This window comes from Musca autumnalis, unplaced genomic scaffold (genome assembly GCF_047663935.1).
Source record: "Musca autumnalis isolate F117 unplaced genomic scaffold, ASM4766393v1 scaffold_5, whole genome shotgun sequence".
In the NCBI taxonomy this organism is placed as follows: Eukaryota; Metazoa; Arthropoda; class Insecta; order Diptera; family Muscidae; genus Musca; species Musca autumnalis.
This window is the reverse complement of record NW_027412088.1, coordinates 84,150,355-84,165,506: the sequence shown is the minus strand read 5'-3', so window position 1 is coordinate 84,165,506 and position 15,152 is coordinate 84,150,355. Positions and strand designations below refer to the sequence as shown.

Below are 15,152 nucleotides of genomic sequence, written 5' to 3'. Positions count from 1 at the left end.
TGTTGGCGTTTTTTATTGTTGGACTGCAGAATTTTACATCTTTGTGTTTATTTCAGCTATGATACTTCTCTAAAGGTGGTGTCTTAGGACGCGCCGTTCGGACTAGGTGATAAACAATGGGTACCATGATTCGGGGTTGATTCATTGATAGGAGAGAAGGCTCTCTTGCCCCTACTAAGATGGTTAGTGGACAATAATATTTTATAAATTTCTAATAAACGTTCCTAAATTGGAAAATTGACATTTTTAAATTTTCTTTGAATATCAGGTTTCTTTTTGGAATAGACCAAATATACATAAATAAATCGGACATAAGGACACCGAGTACATTTAAAAAAGGTGACAAAGCTACCCCATGCTGCAATATATTTATAGAAAATCCAATTAGGTAATTAATACCCTAGGACTCCACGTAATTTGCATGAAAGAGACAATTTGTAGAATGATAGGAATATGTGGTTCTCTACACAAAACCCGATATATATTGGGCAGTAGGCCCGTTATCTAGCAGACACGGGGAAAGGTCAGTAGTTCTTTTTCCATATGCAGGCTAATTTGCCGGTAGATGCCCTCCAGGAAATGAAATATATACCATTTTTTATTTTTCCTACAAAAGTAATGCACAGTGGATCCACTTGTATGGAGAAAGTTGCCAAAAATGTTTCCAGTGCAAATATCGAGCTAATGCCATGCTTACAGCTTTGTGCTGCTGCGAATATTGTTTTAAGAGCCATGGGCGTAGCATTCTCCCCTCTTTCCCCTCTGTTTAATGTCGTTACCTTAGAATTGTTTTATGCCGTTAATACAAAAAGTCACGAACAAAAGTAGAGATTATCTTATAATGCAAAAATAGGCATGGGAAAACAAAACAATCTCCAAAACAACATAAAAACCCACCAATTTTTTTTTTTTATTTTTTTTTTTATTTCTTTAATTCATCTATATACAATAGCAATATTAAATGTCGCCTCAGCGGTATAAAAAGACCGATATTTTTGTCTGAAAATTTGTACATTTTTTAATATAGAGATATACGGTCCACGTAAGCCATATTTCGAAGAAAAAATCTTGACCTTTCCATTGATCCAAATTATCCCAGCGGGTGACGTAGGGGATGGAAGATACCAAGGAACGGTCCTGACCGGTTTTAACATGGCAAAGACCAGGATTTATCTTGGTCCCTCTTTCATCTCAAGTGGACACTGACCTCCCCGTGGTGTCACCTAGAGAACTGCCTTTAACACCCGTTAAAAGTAGTGAGCTAACATGTGTCGCGCGTTCACCCATAAGAACGTTAAAAACTTGGGTTTGGGCTTCGGGTTAGTAACCCTCCCCTAGAAAAACCAGCCTACTATTGAAAAACAAATGAAAAGAAAAACAAACCCCTCTAAAGTTGACGAACCCCGCAAACGTTTTAAGGACCATGATCTGCGAATCTGCATCTGGAATATTCGCTCTCTTTATAGAGAAGGTGCAGTTTACGCATTGGCAGATGTACTTGAAAAGTTCAAGGCCGACATTACTGCCATACAGGAAATACGATAGAACGGGAAAGCCGTCACAACAACACCTAAAGCTGATGCGCTGTATTATAACTGCCATGACACAAAGCATGAGTTTGGTTGGGGAGGTTAAAATATCTGGTCTCCAGCTTCACCCTAGTAAATGAAAGACTCGCTGCAATTCGATTAAAAGCAAAATTCTTCAACATCAGCTTTATTTGCGCTCATGCTCCCACTGAAGACAAGGACGAACAGACCAAAAATATATTTTACGAGCGCTTAGAAGAAGCTTATGACCGTTGCCCTGCCCATGACATTAAAGGTATACTAGGCGATTTTAATACCAAAATTGGAAAGGAGAATATCTTTGGTCCAACAGTCGGGAAATTCAGTCTCCACAGTAAAATATCTGACAATGGTATGAGCATATTCCACTCGACTGGCCCAACTGCTTAATCAAAGCACTCCTCGTCCCGATAACATATCAGGACAATGGCAAAACATTGCCCACTTCATGCAAACAGCCGCAAAATCAGTAATTGGATACTAGAGACCTCCACCGAGGAATCCATAGAGAAATGGAAAAGCGGGAGTGTGAGAAAATCGAGATGTACAGGAGCCAGAATGAAGTCCGAAAATTCTACCAAAGAGTCAAGCATCAAACAGATGGCTTTGGTACAGGCACATCCTCCTGTAGAGACCAGCAAGGTAATCTGGTAACAGATACAGATAGCGTGCTCAGAATATGGAAGGAACATTTTTCCAATCTGCTGGTTTCCAATAGAATCGAAGACGATGATACCACAGATCCAATCCCAGAAGGTGGTATAGAATGTGGAATGTAGACACATATCACCTATTTGTCGATTATAAAGCAGCTTTCGACAGTCCCCTCCGATCAAAGGTATTCTATGCAATGTCTGAATTTGGTATCCCCGCAAAGCTCATCCGGCATTGTAAGATGACTTTAACTGACACTAGGTCATCAGTTAAAATTGGAAAGAACCTTTCCGAACAGTTCAGTACCAAAAGAGGTTTCAGACAAGGAGACAGCCTTTCGTGTGACCTATTCAACATTTTGCTGGAAAAGATAATACGAGATGCAAATGTCAAAAGAAATGGCACAGTTTACACCAATAGCCACATGTTACTTGCTTATGCTGATGATATAGACATCATAGGACGATCAGTGAATGAAGTAACTGATACCTTTAGGAAGGTCGAAGGAGAATCTGCTAAAGTGGGCCTGACGGAAAGCGGCGAAAAGTCCAAATTGATGGTGTAGACGCGCAAAGCGTCCATAGAGCTCGGACCAACTGTGGAAGTTGGTACCTATAATTTTGAGGTAGTTAAAGACTTCGTCTACCTCGGTACTGCCATAAACACAACAAACAGCATCAATTGTGAAATAAGAAGAAGAATTGTATTGGCCAACAGATGCTACTATGGTTTAAATAAGCAATTTAAAAATAAAGCCACATCTCGTTAATCAAAAATAACACTATACAAAACGCTGATACTACTGCACGTGCTAATGTATTGCTCCGAAGCATGGGTACTTGCACAAGCAGATAAGGTAGTGCTTGGTGTGTTTGAGAGGAAAATTCTTCGAAAGATCTACGGGCGGATTTGCGTTGACGGTGAATATCGACGTCGTATGAACCACGAGCTATATAAGCTATTTAAAGACATGAATATAGTTAAACGTATCGAGATGCAACGATTGTGTTGGCTAGGCCATATCATAAGAATGAACGATGATGAACCCGCTAAAACGCCGTATGAATACTTGCCACATAGCGGTGCACGCAGAATCGGGAGGCCTAAGCTTCGATGGAGCATACAAGTGGATGAAGAAATGAAAAAGCGCGGTATTCCAAAAACGAAAGCGAAAAACAGAGAGAATTGGAGATCTTTTCTTAGTTCGGTCTATGGAACAAATGTTCTGTAATGGGCCAGCTAAGTAAGTAAATTATCCCAGTAAAATATTCGACCCCAAAGATGCCATTCAATCATGGATGCAAGTGAGCTGGCATGTCATCTTTTTAGCATCTTCATCGATAAATTTTATATGATCGATGAATTTTATGGATCCAAAGCGTGTCATTTACACCAATGCTTTGACATGTCATTTTCACCAATGCGTTGGCATGTCATTTCCACCAATGCTTGGCATGTCATTTTTACTAATCCTTTGCAATGACATTATCATTACGAAGAGAGTTTTAACAACGTTGGTTGTGATTTCGAGTCTCCGACAACATCAAGCCTATTGTAAATAATTAATCTTATATATTTGGAAAAATGTGTATAAATAAAAACACAGAAATTATCTCTATTGGATCGATGGAATGGGTTCAAATGCTGATGAAAAGATCGGATCTTTCACGACTTCCCTTGCATTTGTTCAAATGCCAATGAAAAGATCGGATCTTTCACGACTTCCTTTGCATGGTTTCAAATGCTGATGAAAAGATCAGATCTTTCACGACTTCCTTTGCATTGGTTCAAATGCTAATGAAAAGATCGGATCTTTCAAGACTTCGTTTGAACCAATGCAAAAGATGCCATGAAATCACGTCATCGCATGAAACCCCTTCCTTCAAATTTTGCTGGGATATTAATGTACGTGGTCAGATAACAGACTTATACCCTAATATATCCGTAGAAACCATATTCTAGGACAGCCTTAGTCTGCGACCCACCATTTAAAGTCTGGCACTAGATGACAGCTCATATTAATACTGGATAATTTTAAACCGATGACCTACCTAAGAAAACATACAGCTAACTGGAATTTCACAAGACGCAAAATATGAATGAAAATTAAACGGTGTAACGCCTAGTATACATTCAAATCATAGCAAATTTTGTCTTCTCTTTCATTGCAATTACATCTCTTGTCCATCGTTTCAGATTCGCATACAAATTTAGAAACAAAAATCAAATGCGTGCCGGAAAGTCTGTATACCAAAAAGTTATTTTGGCAGGTCTCTCTCTCGTTAATTTTTAAAATAGAAAAATTTGAAAATATACTGGAAACAACAAAATTTTGAGAAAAAATAGAAACATGAATGAAACTAATATAATTTAATATTGTATAGATATCTGTATGAAGGACGAATATTTTTCCAGTTCATATCAATTAATTTTACTCGTCTTTTCTTTCTTTCTTTCTAGCTTTCAGGGTTGCCAGAGTTGCCAATGACTGGATCCACTGTGTAATGGTCCATTTCACCCGCTTAATAATATCAGATCATCATCCAAAATTGTAGGCATCTTCTCCTACCTAAACTCTTAGCCCGTGTAAAATTTCGTGATTATTGAGCCATAAATTCGATCTTTAGCGGGTTTATAATTACATTAACTGTGTAAATTAGGCTGTAACTCTATTATCTTATCATGAACGCCAACATAATTTTCAAGTGTTCCTCTTCCAAGTACAACTTACTTGCCAGGAATGACGCTTCCAGGTGTAAAGATATAAGCTGTATGTTAACAAGTAAAAAAGTATCAGTTGGCTGTGCCGACAGAGATATACCCTCAGCCTGTGTATATTGAAACAATATTTTTCCCAAAAAAACGTATGTATTTAGGGGGTTTTAAAATGTTGGGTGTTTGAACCGACAAAAATGTTGATTAGGATTAAAGATCAAAAGTTTTGCGGAGGAGATACTAAAAGGAATGAATCGACATTGACCGTTATGGAAGTGGATCTCAAGCCACAACATATGGTGCCATAGGGGGTTTTTACACTCTTCGGGCTATTTGCTCAAGAAGTATGGACTTGTCCCTAAAAAAATTTTTATCATCGTAATTGAGGCAGCGAATGCAAGTTGCTTCAACAAAAACCAAAGTGATACGATATCAGATCTTAAAGTGAACTTATCCGAAATTTTGTGTGGGAGGTACCGGATGGAGTGGACAAATATAGTCCATATTTGAAACTGATCTATATCTGGGAGATATATTAGGATGTGTAAAGTTTAGAATAATTCGGCCACTCCCTTCAAGAGTTGCCGTACGAACAATTTTTCCGAACATTTTTTAACTTTTGTGGGGGAGGTACCTGAAGGAGTGGACCGATTTATCTTCAAACTTAAACTATGTTTGGACAAAATATTACTAAGGCCAAATTTAGGACCGAATCGGCAGATCCGTTCGAGAGTTATCTTGCGTTCCAAACAGCTCACACGGTGTCATAGGGGTTTTTTGCAACTTTCAGGCTTTTTTCTCAGGAAGTATAGCCTTGCCCCTGATGAAACTTGTACCGTCGTATGAAGGGCAGTGAATACAAGTTCTAAAAGCAAAAATCAAAGCGATTCGAGAGATGGCCCTAAACTGAACTTTTCCGAAATTTTGTGTGGGAGGTACCCGCAGGAGTGGACCAATTGAGTCCATATTGAAACTTTATCTAATTCTGGTACACATTTCAGGATGTGCAAAGAATGGACCAAATCTGTTACTCCCTTCAAGAGTTATTGTGCGCACAAATTTTCCGAACATTTTCGAACTTTTGTGTGGGAGGTACCTGAAGGAATGGACCGATATAGCCCATCTTCAAAATTAAACTAAGTTTGGACAAAATATTACGAAAGCCAAAGTTTGGACCAAATCGGTTCATCCGTTCGAGAGTTATCGTGCGCACCAACCAGCCACATAGACAGACAGACGGACGGGCATTGCTCAATCGACTCCAAATTGTCTGAAACACATTTCGTCCAAACATACTTGGGGTCTAAAACCATTATTTCGATGAGACACATTTTGCCCGTATGAAAGTGTATATACCCTCGTTAGCATAAATGCTGAGGGTATAAAAGCATATTTATGGAAGTACTTCCTTCCTAAGACATCCCTATGTAAAAATAACGACTTTTAAGGTCAATTTGTAAGTAGTTACTACTGCCAAAATTTACTGAATAAAGTCATTTTTTGGTAATGACTTTTTTTGCTGGGATCTTATCAGGAACACCAACATTATTGACATCAATAGAAAGGTCAAGCGTTCCTCTTCCAAGTATACCTTAGTTGCCCGGAATGTCTCTTCCAGGAATATAGATATAAGCTGTACGCACAGTAAAAAAATCGCCTCTCTAACATATGTCCCAAACATATTGTGCAGCAAATATATATTTGTTTGCAAGCAGTCTCAAACATAAGATATGTTTGGGTCCTGCAAACAAATATATGTTTGGGTGCAAACAAAGTATATGTTTGGATGCAAACAAATACAAACCCAAAAGCCACAAAAAAAAAACAAACACACGCACCAGTGGGCGCTTTCTGAGAGCAAGGGTTCAATGTTCACTTGCTCTCAGCAAGCGTTCACTGTGGTGGTGTTTTTATTAAAGGGCATAGAAAAAAGGCAAATCAACAAAGACACATATGTAGGTACATACAAAATTCCAAAGAAATACATAACACACTTTAATAAAAGAAGAACTGAATGAAATAACTTATAAAAAGTCGCACTTTTAAAAAGAAAAAATTATATAGAAACATCGTTGAACGCTTCTCCTTAGTTGTGAATTAAATCACATTTTCTTCAAAGTTGAAATCGTCAGCGCGAAATGGGCATCTGGAATCAAATGATTGTATAATGTAATAAATAGGTACATCCATATTTCAAATATACATATGTATGTATGTATATATATGAAAAACATAGTGATGTAATTACCAATATTAAATGCGATTTCTTCCTTGTCCAATAAAATATTTAATTTTAAAATATTTTGATTCAATTATAAAATATATTGGACATTTAATTTACTAAAAGCACAATTTCTTAAAAAAAGACAAACACTGATTTATTCACTCACTTTACCGTTCTTTACTCGACGATGTTCTCTAGAACACTGACGAAAAAAGACCAACATAATTAATACAATTTTTTTTTCTTTTCCTCTTCGCTTGCTACGTTGGTTAACAACAAAGCACGAAACACACGTGTTTTACGCACACACATCACAAAACGTCTGCGTCTCCTATTACACCATGCACACAGCTCTTTATTATAAACCAGCATTCCGCAGCTGCGAGAGCCCTGTTGTTACTCTCTTTGACAAAAATCCTCTCCACCCATAAAAATATATGTTCTAACATAAAAAATATGTTGGTACACAAACATATAAAATTGAGATATGTTACAAAATGTTGCAAACATATATTTGTTTGGACACAAACAAATTATGTTTAGATCCAAACATATATTAGTTTGCAATCAGTCCCAAACAAATATTTGTTTGGATCCAAACATATTTCTAGCATATATTTTTCTGCGTGTATATTAAAATTTTTCAAAATTTTCACACAAAAGATGTGGCCCATTTAACCCTCTAAATATTATGTGATCGCCATCATAAATTGCAATTTTCTTCTTTGTCATATACTCTTACATTATTTAAAATTTCGCTTTGATCGGACTATTATTGCGACCTACACAGACAAAAATATCCGGCGATAAAACAAAATTATCAAATTGACGAAATTCAATAAAATTTTTTGATCGCAAAGTAAAAATACAACTGATAAAATATTTCACATATTGACTAAAATATTTATCGATTTTTTATATTGAACTGATAAAATGGAATATATGGAATATTTTGATAAATGCTATTGTCAATGCTTATTTATTTATTTATTTATTTATTTAAAACAGTAGTAATTTTTCGAATCCCATTGAACTTAAATTTTTTGAAATTAATCGTAGTTTTATACAAAAAAAATCAAGTCAAAGAGCGCAAGTAAAATAGCTGATAAAAAAATCTATTTGGACCAATATTAAAGAAGTTCTGAGTATTTCATTGCATATAATTTTTACAGAAATCGTCTTTTTGAGAATCGTCTTAGTCAAGAAGGAACCTTTAGTTAAAAAACAAAATCTGAAAATATACTGCTGAGGAGCAGCATCAACAAATAAAGTTAATGAAAAACAACTTTTAGCAAAAGTGTCCGATTTCATTCAGAATTCCCCATATATGTTATTAACCAGCATACAATTCGATTAAATCAATCCGTCCGTCTGTCTTTTGAAATCATGGTAGACGTCAGAATATCTATAAGAAATGAATTACGTTTGTGTAATATTGCTAACGAGGGTATATGAGTGAATATCAAAAAAAATTAGTTTCCATGAAGCCAAGGTTTGCACTATTATAACACGCGAACTATTGCAATTTACCAGTAACTATGACCATGGCTAGATCAATTCAAGTGTTTTTGAACAAAGCTCAAAAATTTGGCAAAATAATTTAATTTGCGTGGAAGTTATGACCGCGTAAATGAATAAAAATAGGAAAAAAACGTTGAAGCTAACGATGTTTTTTACGTTACTATTTGATTGCTGATTAAACCGTTCAAATGACGGACATATGTCCAAAGTAAAAGTAGTAGTAGTTTTAATTTAACTGGAACGCGCATTCGAGTATTTCAAAAAACAATTAATAGGATTAAAGTACTCGCAATTACGCATAATTTGATATGCATATTGGCTATGTAGCCCACACAGCAGCAGAGTAATCTACTGCCAAAGGCCAAAATTTAGGGCGATATTTTTTCTAAAAACATATTTTTTGGATACAGTATTTACAATATCCTTTTGAGTGTGCTGGTACCCCGCGATATTTTAGTTTTTCGGCGGTCCGGATCATATAAATCATAGATCGTGAAAATCCATCCACTAGAACCGCGTAAACAGCAACTGCAAAAACCGAAAAATGTTTTTGAAAATGTCGCGGATTTAGTCGCATTTTCTGTGGATCGTTTTCTTGTCAATAAAAAAACTGACACGTCACTCGCGGTTTTGCGAAAACAGCGGTTTAAAAAATGTAGTGGCATGGTAGCTGTATCCGACTTATCCCAAAAATAGTGTGTGATGCTACATCCACCGTTCTTGATGGATTTGATCGAAATAGGATTAGATCGATGTATTTTTCCACGGTTGGTACTGAAATCGGATGCGCATAAAAAGTGTATCCTGGCAAATGTGTACAAATTAAAAGAGAAGAATTAGCCGTATTTATAAACCGCGTGCGCATCAAGCGATTTTGAGGATTTCGCGATTTACACGCATTTCAAATGATACAGTTCTATTTGAAGATTATACCGCATTCAAAGGAACCCAACATTTATTTGAACGTTACCCATATCTTCCGCTAGATGTTAGCGTGTACTCGAGAAGTGATTAGAATAAAAAACGTGATTTTTTGCGTGAAATTTAACTGAAATAGAAGAATAACACCGACCTAATTTTCTTACATTTTCTTCAACTAACTCACAAAAAAATTTGAAAAATATTTTCTCTTACAAAAATTTTATAACTTCCCTTAATATATTTTTTTGTTTTTGCTAAAATGTGCAAACCGCTAACAGATTTCTATATTTGAATCGTCACGTTGTTTAGATTACGTACATATTTTTAAAATATTTTTCCGATGCATAAACAGCTTAAATTTTAATAAAACAAGTTGCAAGCAAGCAATTTTTAATGCTTTCTTAATTTCCGCGAAAATTTACAACTTAGTCACTAATGTTATGGGACCTCTGTAATCATATAGTACGTAAGAAGCCCTCAATTAACAATGTTTCGCAATATAATGAGTCGCGTTGTTTTAAGATTTATTTCTTAAATTATTATTTCTTATTATAATATTATTTCTTATTATCAGAATTAAAACCCCCATAACTTTTGCGCGCAACAACCAAAATTAGTATCTCGAACAGATTTGAGAATCGGAATTTTTTCCCAATCTATGTACCAAAAATCTTTCATGTAGCTTAAATTTTTTTTTTTTTTTTTAAAAAAATTTTATGGAGTACTAAAAAATTTTGATGTTTCCTCATATACACTTTCATACGGGCAAAATGTGCCTCATCGAAATAATGGTTTTAGACCCCATGTTTGTTTGAACGAACTCCGTTTCAGACAATTTGGAGTTGATTTTGCCATGTCCGTCCGTCCGTCTGGCGGGCTGGAGCGCATGATAAATCTCGTTTCTCTCCAAAATTTGCCTTTTTTAATATTTTGTCCAAACTTAGTTTAAGTTCGACATGGGTTATATCGGTACACTCTTTCCGGTACCTCCCCCACAAAAGTTCGAAAATGTTCGGAAAATTTGTACGCACTTTACACTCCTACCAGACTTATATGGGGTTGCAATATGGACTAAATTGGTCCACTCCAGTTTAGGACCTGCTCTCGAATCGCTTTGATTTTTATTGTAACAACTTGTATTCACTGCCCCCCATACGACGGTATAAGTTTCATCAGGGGCAAGTCCACACTTCCTGAGAAAATAGCTTGAAAGGTTCAAAAAACACCTTTGAAGATAACTCTAGAACGAATCTGCCGATTCGGTATAAAATTTGGCCTAACAGCCCGAAAGGTGTCAAAGACCACCTATGGCACCATATGTAGTAGCTGGAGAGCACTATAACTCTCAAACTGATCAACCGATTTGGGCAAAAATTTGGCCTTCGTCATATTTTGTGCAAACTTAGTTTCAGTTCGAAGATAGGCAATACTCGTCCACAACTTCCGTTACTTCACCCTAATAAAATGTCACTAAAATGGTATGCACGATATCTCTTGAACGGGGCAACCAATTTAGTCCAAACTTTCGATCTTCTAATATATTGTCCAAATATAGTTTAACTTCTAAAATGGTCCATATTGGTCCACTCCTTCAGGTACCTCCCCCACAAAAGTTCAACATTTGTGCCTAAGTGCAGTTTAGGGTCTGTTCTAAGATCCTTTGGAAATGTATACCGATGCTGTTCGTTGTGGTCCTGTTTTCAGCGATATTATGTTTTCCGTGGACAAGGCCATGCTTCCTAGCATACTGGTCCAAAAGTTATACGATGACCCACTGAAATGGGTTCCACTTTCATAATGGACTATTTCGGTCCATTCCTTCAAGTACCTCCTCCGTAAGACTTTTGAATTGTAATGCTAATCCACATTTTTGTCGGCAAGTTCAAATGTCCAAAATGGGCCACAAAATTCTGAAAAGACCCTAAATACCTTCGATCTATCCGTAGATGAAAGTTTCAATTCACATAGGCTGAGGGTATATCTTTTTTACTTATTAATAATATTTTTCACACAATAATAGCTGTACCCAGCAAAAATAGTCATTACAAATTGACCTACTTTCTAATGTCATAGGGAATCAGTACTTATTTTTTGGGCACTAAAAAGTAGATAAATAAGTAGTTACTCTCTGCTTACTTCAAGTCGTAACTACTTATTTCCCTACTTTTTAGTTGCCAAAAATAAGTACTGATTCCCAATGGCATGCCCTTGTTAAAATAATTAGAAAGTAGGTCAATTTGTAATGAGTATTTTTGCTGGGTAGTTCGACATTTAAGGTTCCAAGAGGTCAGAAGATTTATTTACGAAAATTTGGTGCCATATGCCTACATTTTTAGCTACTTTGTTGACTTCAGCTACTTTTTCGGACAAAAATACCTCTAACTTGCTAATTAGAATTAAAAAGCTTATCGACAAAACTAGGTTCACATTTTTGAAGTCTATGCGGAACCAACAAACCAATAATTTATGTTTTATATATAGAAGTGGTAATAACGAAATTATACTTTTGCTGATACATCACTCATCTCCCCTATAATTCATGCATACGATTTAAAAGCACATATTGACAAAGATTTATCGGAAAGTATTTAAACAATATTTTGTTTAACATAACTGTAACGGTTTAACAGTATTTAAGCTGTCTCTGTTAACGTTACTGTCTCTTCTCTTACTTTAAAAAGTTCTCTTAATAACAATCATAAGCCCCCGCCAAAGAAAGTTCTCTCAATGATGTAATGGTCCAAAGAAGAGTCCGTAAATATGGTCAATACTTTCTCTTCCCCGAGAGATAAGTGAACTAAGAAAACTACGAAAAACGATCCACACTAGCCGTAAAAGCAATCGTATTACCGGCAGCAATGAGTTGCTAACAATACCCGGCACCTGCTTGGTTAAGTCAAACAAACGACCAACGATTGTCTCACTTGTTGCTACTTTGGTTAGCAGTGCATTTTCATCGTTTACCGTTTCTCTCAAAGAAAAGCTCTTGGCTTAAATTGAAAACTTCGTTATTGCAATCCGTTGTTGTTTTTGGTGTGTGATGTCGTCTTTCGTACTTGTCTCGTACGAAGACTACCTTGTCTGGCTGAGACACAATGTAAAGCATTAGATTTTTCTTAGACGTAGTTCGCATGCGCACAAGTGTGCTTGAATGACGGCAACAGAAACAACCAACCAACTACTTTCGTGTGACTCTTCTTATTGATCATGATGACGATGATGATTATAATTATGAAGACGATGATACGAACTAACGAAGATAGCTACTAGACCAATGAAGAAGTAACGCTTAAAGAAAACGAACATTCAGTCTAATAGCGGCGACCTTGATGGACACAAACACGCGTGAAATACGACACACAAAACGGAAATATGAAGGAAATTCAAAGAAATTGAAAAGAAATGTTTCAAAAACAACAAAAAAGAAATTAAAAGTCATTAATTGAAAAAGAAGGTGTCCTAAGGGAAAATTAAGAAACAAAAATATTAGTGACACACTGTCCTAATTCCAAAATTCGGTTGAGTGAAAATATAGGTGAAGAATTTTTCGGCGTGAAAATAATTAATGACAAATTTAATTATGGTGTGCAAAACAAAAAACCAAAAAAATAATTTGACATGTTCTCAATGATTATTTTGGAATAGAAGATTAATTATATTTTAAGAATATAACAAGAAATAAGTGTTTAGTGAAAATTATTAATTACATATTGTGAAAATAGGCCCATATTTGGATAATAGTGGTTTAAATATTGAAAAATAAATGAAGAGTATGCAAAATTAAGTGGAGAAATAACTAAACACCAGGATACTAAAAAAATAAGCGTATAAAAATATTTGTACAAAAACAAATTTTAAACTTAAGTCGTGTAAACGATTAATTGACAACAGAATTATTACTCAAATTTTAAAATGTAAAATTGTGCATTTATTTTTTTAGAAATTCTAATAACATATAATTTACATATTACAATTTGTTAAAACTAAAAACATAGAAAATAAATTTAAAATATTATTAAAGAAACTTGCCCAGTGGAAAAACAAAAAAGTGAAACAGTTTGGTTTAAACAGCTAAGGCTGTTGAGAAAAAGTGTTGTGCAAACGTCATAAGGAAACTTTTAAAAAATAGTAACACCGGCAGCAATTCTGCATTCTTCTTTATATCTTTATAGAAGTGAGTATATTTTTTTAATATTTTCATTAATTTCAGTCAAGTGTGAACTGATAAATAAATATCTAAGTTATGGAAATAATAAAGGATAGTATAAAAAGTAAAAAAAAAATGTTGCACAGTGGTTTCGCCCATGTACAAAAATCGGAAAATATATGGCAACAAACTTAATTTTGAATGAAATGCATATATTCTAAACACATTTAAATTTCGATGTATTGTATTAATTCTTCAATTTACTCTGGAAATCTGCAAAGCTATACTGAAGACTTGCCTATCTTATTTTAAAATGTATAATTCATTTGCAAAGCTTAAACAGTTTATGAGTGCTTTTGTAGTAATTTGAGAAGGTAAATAAATGTACACTTTTCAAAAGGAAACTATGTATGTATATCTGATATGCACGTTGCGCCTAAACTAAATTTAAATAAAATGTGCTTACACCTAGATGAGAAAAATCAAAGAACAAAAAACAAATTGTTACAGTCTCTACAGTAGTACCATTTTATCTGTGAACCCGTACAACACAATTTCAAAGATTTCGGTAAGATAATGTGGCTAATACCTTCTAAATACGAAAAAACGGCAGGTTCCCACTCTATGGGGGTTATATGAAAACGTGAAGCTATACAAATAAATCTCTTCTGAACTATTTTATACAGTCGTGGAAGACTAAATACAAAATTTCAGGCACTTCGGTAGGATTTAGTCGCCAAAAATTTCAAAATACCGAAAATCGTACCTTCTAAATGCGAAAAACGGCAGGTTTCCTTTCTATGGGGGCTTTATGAAAACGTGGAGCTATACAAAAAAATTCTCTTCTGGACTATTTTATACCGACATGGAAGACTAAATATAAAATTTCAGCCACTTCGTTAGGATATAGACGCCAAAAATGTCAAAATACCGAAAATCTGGGGTACCGTTCTATGCGGGCTATAAAAAGACGTGGGCCTATACCGACAAATTTCTGGTGGAAAGTTGTACACCCCTAACAAAGACTAAAACCAAATTTCAACCATTTTGGTGGGATATTGAGGCCACAACCTTCAAAATACTGAAAATCTGGAGGCACCGTTCTTTGGGAGCTATATGAGGACGAGGATCTATACCGAAAAATTTCAAGTGGAAAGTTTTATACCCCCGATGAAGGATAAATACCAAACTTTAGCCATTTCGATGGGAGATTGCGGCCACAACCTTCAAAATACAGAAAATGAAGACGTGGACCTATTCCGACGAATTTTAGGTATAAACCCCAATGAAGGCTAAATATTAAATTTCAGCAATTTCGGTAGGATGTTGTTGAAGGTTGTGCCCTGAACCTTCAAAATACTGGAATTCGGAAGGTAACGTTCTGTGGGGCTATATGAAGGCG

The 15,152-nt window shown here is 35.4% G+C and overlaps 1 protein-coding gene across 1 annotated transcript in view; it reads left to right on the top strand.

The window, feature by feature from the left end:
* The first annotated feature begins 12,721 nt into the window (after positions 1-12,721).
* The window catches only part of sha (shavenoid), a 136,467-nt gene continuing 134,036 nt past the window's right edge, over positions 12,722-15,152 (top strand). Inside the window, exon 1 of the mRNA XM_073988547.1 lies at positions 12,722-13,777. The gene's annotated coding sequence lies outside the window, so the exon portion shown is untranslated. The remainder of the gene's footprint in view (positions 13,778-15,152) is intronic.